The sequence below is a fragment of the Diplotaxodon limnothrissa genome, unplaced genomic scaffold (assembly GCF_057381915.1).
Source record: "Diplotaxodon limnothrissa isolate DT_005_m unplaced genomic scaffold, D_limnothrissa_male_GT1.1 unmapped_scaffold_6, whole genome shotgun sequence".
Lineage (NCBI taxonomy): Eukaryota > Metazoa > Chordata > Actinopteri > Cichliformes > Cichlidae > Diplotaxodon > Diplotaxodon limnothrissa.
The window spans coordinates 1,414,201-1,420,200 of NW_028188560.1; positions in this window are offsets into that span (position 1 = coordinate 1,414,201).

Here is a 6,000-nt window from a genome sequence, read left to right on the forward strand (position 1 = left end):
TGTACAATAGTAGTAAGAAAGAAAGAAACAAAACACATATATACACTGTATGTATAGTACAAGACTGTTATAATGACGGTGCTTGACAGTATTACCTCAGACAGGTGCAAGCAGTCACCTGTCTGAGCACAGACTGCAGATCTGTTGTTGAGCAATTTCTTTCCATTTATAGATAAATGCAGCATCCAGCTGCAATGGGTTCTGGTTGCCTCTAATGAACATGCCAGCCCAAAATTACCCAGGCATATTCAGTGGGAGAGACATCAACACTAAATGCTGGCCAAGGAAGTGTCTGGATATGCTAGTGATCTTTGGCAATGTGGAGGTGACACGCAAACTGCCACAGGCCAGGTTGTTGTACAGGTTAGAGAACTTCATCTCGATAGCTCTGTCAAGTCACTTCCACCAAGAACAGTCAGATGGTCATGCAAGGGATCACGCGGGATCATGCGTCATGCATGCTCAGCCTGGCATCAGGATGCTTCAGTCAGTTGCAGCAGGGTGGCAGTGATGACAGTATAAGGCATAGGTGTCAAACTCTGGCCCGCGGGCCAAATTTGGCCCGCAGCCTAATTACATTTGGCCCGCGAAGCCATACCAAATTATTATTAGAGCTGGCCTACTGGTATTATACAACTAATATACATATTGTTTAGTATTAAACTTTGCTTGTTCCATATTCAGTTTTTCAGAAAAACTTGTTTGAGTCCATAAGAAGAGATTCATTCTTAAATCTGGAGGAAGATTTTTTTTTCAATAAATATTAATGTTTGTTCCAGTTTTGAATTTTGGCCCACTGTGTATTTGAGTTTGACACCCCTGGTATAAGGCATACACCAGAGAAGTCATTCCTTTGTCACTATTAGTGGCTTCATCCACCTGCAGAGGAAAGCAGCTACCATGCACCTTATCATTAAGCACTCGATAGGCAACTTTACAGGGGTAGAGCACAGACGCAGTTTTAGCAGAGACACTGTTGAGCACGACGGTTTAGAAGTGTGTGTCTGAAAAAGCCCTCTGACTTGTCTTTGTGCTCTGGATGTTTGGCGTCTTAGCTTGTTAAGCTTTAAACTGTCACAAACTTGCACTTTAAGACAGACACGCTGCGGCCTCTCCTCATCACCCACCGCTGCGCAGGTATGCTTCATCTTATCTTCTTTGGTTTGGAAACTGTAAGAAACTCCATTCCGGGTTTCTCTGAGGCGTGGGCTTTCATCATCAGAGTTCATCCTCCTATAACAATTAAAATATTCTCAAGCATGATCAACGGTTAATTACGGCACCGGCCGGAGTACCGGGAGCAGTTTGGAAGAACAAAAAGACGCGGAGACTGTTCTAAATTGTCATCCCAAACTAACTCAAAGTTTATTCTTTGTGCAGCAGTTTTTATAGGCAGAAGGGTTTGTGTGTCAACAAGTTTCAAGTTACAACCATATAAGGAAGTTCCCCCTAGCTCTGAAAGGGGCCTTCTATAATCTCAACATACCTTTGAAAGGTCCGTTAAACACTAGACAGTTAGAATCCTTTAGTGATATAAGTTTGCACATGGTAGAATACTGCATGTAGTTATTTGCATTAGGAAATGTTTAACCATGTATACCCAGAGGCACATAATCAATTGTGTGTGATCCTTAGCAGGCTGCAAGCCTGGTGTGCACTCCAGGAATGCACCCCCACGTCCTGGGAGCATGAGAGCTTGCACCCCGTCCTATTGTTCCACGGCAGGATCAAGCAGCTATGCCTGTTCCAGTTTAAGTGCCTTCTTTACATATAGATGAACTGTTGGATTTTCCAGACCAGCAGGCCAAGGGAAGTCGCCCATGGGGTCACAGCAAGAGGAGATGAGGTTCAAACAAAGGGCATTGCAGAAACAGGGTCCTTTGTATAACATCATCAAAAACAATATCCTGTAAATGCTACCATGTAGAGCTGGGCGATATGAGATTTTTTCATATCACGATATGTTTTTTTCATTTCAGGCGATAACGATATCTATCACGATATAAGCCAAATAACTATATTTGTAAGATTTAAATGTGCCGTTGCTCACAAGTAAAATGTGAAATAATCAGCAGCTTGTTTTTATTTAAATATTTATTTCCCATAATAAGTTCAACAGGGTAGATGTACTTAAGGAACATGAGACTTTTTCAGATAAATAAAGGCAAATATTGCAAACTACACAAAAGGCAGCCGCTGAAGCGTTTAAGTTTCAAAATAGAACAAACGAAACAGACTAAATTGTCAATTCCACTTAGAAACAAAATATTAATTCTAAAAATAAATCTTAGTTTGTTTTACAGAAGAACAGACAAAACTGACAAACTTTTGTCAATATCAAATAAACTGAGAACTAAAAGGAAATTCTCAATCTCTCCTTGTTGTATAGCTGAGCTTTTCAAACAGTTTTGTGCGGTCAGCTGAGCGCACCATCCGCTCCGAGCTCCCTGACCTGCACTCAATCTACAGCAGGCGGTGCTGGACCAAGGCCAGGAAGATCGTGAAGGACCTCAGCCATCCCAACAACGGACTGTTCTCTCTGTTGAGGTCAGGAAAGCGATTCCGCTCCCTGAAGACCAACACAGAGAGACTGAGGAGGAGCTTCTTCCCGCAGGCGATACGGTCTCTCAATCACACCACCACACAGTCCTGACCCACACATACAGTTCTTACACACACACTGGACTTTCTGGACTTTGGTTTTGCACAACACTGGTCACTATATTCTTCATTTCCGGTTAATACTTGTACAGCTGCTGTTAGTGTGTATATATTTATTTATATTTAGATTTCTTCATACATTCTTATATAGTTCTATATTGTGTATTTTGTTGTACAGTTATTTTATTTTCAACTTTAATTTATATATTTATCTTTATCTTATTCTTCCCAGTTAAATTTACCCTTCATTCTAATTTGTGTTGTACAGTTATTTCATTTTTAACCTTAATTTATATTTTATTCCTTCCTAGTTAAATTTACCCTTTTTAATTTTTCATATTTATTTCCTATCTTATTCATAGCCTTTTCCTTTTTTGTTCTCTTTAGGTCACGAGCAGTTGTCCAAGCATTTCACTACATATCGTACTGTGTATGACTGTGTACGTGACAAATAAAATTTGAATTTGAAATTTGAATTTGAGTTTTAACAGTTACTTTAGTCTGACAAAAGCCGAATGACGAATTAGCGCTTCCAGTCAGAGACTGAGGCTACGTCCACACGTACACGGGTATTTTTGAAAACGGAGATTTTCCGTTTTCGTTTTAAAAAATAATCCCGTCCACACATAAAGGCAGAAATGAAGAAAAACGCTGCTATGAACATGCCAAAGCAGCAGGTGGCGCTAGATTCCTAACTGTGCAGAAATGTTGGCCAATCAGAAGTCTAGAAGCCTCGGTGGGAAAAAGTAAACAAAGCTGCGGCATAGAAGCAGAACCGAGTCGTATGTGTGGAGGGACAGTAACTGTGTGTATATGTAAGCATTTAAACACTGCAGAGAGTAGAATTAACAATATTGTAGAAATTCATTTCACCGAAACAATAACGTGGCGCACAGTGTGACGCATGCACCAGTTTATTGTATTTCCAGACTTGCTTTCGGCACAATTTACAGTGCACGCTGCTCTGTTTTTTGTCAGACTTGAAATAGCCGAAATACCTTCACACTACGGAACTTCTATGGCTCTTCCGTTCGACAATCTCTCCGGCATTGGAACCATCATCTGTTTTCTCTTCGGTCACGCTCGGTTGATTTTTCTAGTCGGCACACTCATTTCCTCCATTACGCGCTGGCTGCTTCCCAAACAAACACGTGCGGCTTGGCACTTGTGCTGAACAAGTCACGCGACGTGACGCTGCGGCTGTGATTGGTTCGGCTCTGCGCTACTTAGTTTGGATTGGCTGACCTTTTTTAAAAAAATTTTTTTAATTTTTTTATTTTAAGAGGACAAGAGCGGCGAGGTCTATCGCGATAGCTTAATTTCTCTATCGAGTAAAAGTTATATCGCGATACATATCGTTATCGTTCTATCGTTCTACTACCATGGTATCAAAATATCACAACAGAAACATATTTGGTGATGCTTCATCATCTGCTTTGTGTTTGTGTGCGAGCCCCGTCAAAAGCCTGTGCATTATGCTGGCAGCGTCCAAGATGCAGCTTCTGGTTTTTTTTCTGCATTAACATCTCGGGTTGCATTTCATTTTCTTAGTACTTATTTTAATATCTTTAGTTTTTTGTATTTCGGTCTTACTGTAATTTACCTGCTGTGGGCTCAGAGTTATTTTCCCTGATTTTATTTCATATAAACGTGTTTTTCAACCAAACGGTGAGGACTTACCTTCTTCCTTCAACTTCAGAATAGTTGCATGAAGTATACAGGGCAGGAGATGACGGGCCAGGTCTGCAGGTTTCTGCATCGCCATGTAGTGCAGAACCTAAAGACAAACCCCCAAAAAGTTTAGTCTTCCTGGCTTCTGTTTTCTTTTTGCTCTTTCAGATCAACAGAATATTTTTGCACAGCCAACAGGCTGCCTCTGAAGAAGACTCCAGATAAACGGTGACCTTTCTCTATGATGGTTATTCACAGAGGGACCGGTCATACCCAGATCTTTAAATCTGTCATAAGACTATCAGTGAGCATTATTTTTAACTTTCTCTTTTTGGATAAACAATGTCTTTAAAAGACAGGCAACATTTTCAGTGATGGTGCAAACTGGAGCTCCGAGCTCTGCTTTCATATGTGCAGGAAGAACATGCAAACGCTTGGCAGGGACCTGCCCGGGTCCAAATCCAGGACCCTCTTTGGGTGAGGAAACAACTAACCCCAGTTACTGTTTGTCCCTTTCCCATAAAGCCGACCGGATCATTAATAGAAGCTGGTTTAAAGTTGTTCTTCATTTAACACCATCACACCACAGAGAGCTGCTGTGTGTCAGTTAAACATCGTGTGTGACAGCATCAGATCCTTTTTCATCAACATGTGAAAATGCTTCAACATACATGAGCCAAAACGGTCCCATGGCAGAAGCTGATCCTGAAAATCAGCAGAAACATTCATGAAAACACTTTGTGATCCACTTAGTAAACACGTTTGGCTTAAAAACACGCATGCGGCAAAACGAACGACCTGCTTCAGACCTTCTCGGCCTCCTTGGTGTCATCAAAAAGTCTTTTTTTGCGTCGTGCAGGTGTGACCCTGGCAGTCTCCCAAGCCTCCACCCACATGTTGCCTGGGATCTTCATCCTGGGACTGAGTGTCCCCGTCACCATCGTGTTGCCCTTCTCATCGACCACTTCCTCTTCTACGTAATCCCGAGGTGAATACCAGCGCACAAAATCCTCCAGGACACAGCCGGGGTTGACTGCCTGTGGACAGAGACACAAACTCGTACTTTAAATGAAGTAATGTGTAAATATATTCACTGACACCTCATGCTGGCACTGACGACTGTAACAGGGCCCACTCACGACACCACTGCATTCATGGACCCAAGCACACCAGGTTGTCACTGAACATAAAATGTCATTTAGGCATCAAAACGATTTCCTTCTGTTCAGGACTGGAAGTAAATACGTGTGATCTGGCAACAAAAATGTTTTACTTTTTTGTGTAAGAGTAAATCTGAAAATCTATGAATAACAAATCAATTGTATTTTAGTTTTAAAACCAGTTCAGACTGAATAAAGAGCTCGTCCACACTGGATCAGAAACATAGAGACATGGTGGGAATAACCAACACTGTAGATTCAGGGCAGCTGCAGCATGACTTACACTGTGTGCTGGTCATTATCACTGCATTACTGCCTCAGGTCTGCAGGTCTCTGCAAAGACAAGGTTCAAATAACCTCTGAAGATGATTTATAAAACTGCAATGAGCTGTTTGAAAACTGATGACCACGTGATCGTCTGGTGATCAGAGGTTTCTGCACTCACGTAGCTTCTCCCAGCATGACTGCATCCATCATGCCACACGTGTCAGTGACAGAGTCACAGCTT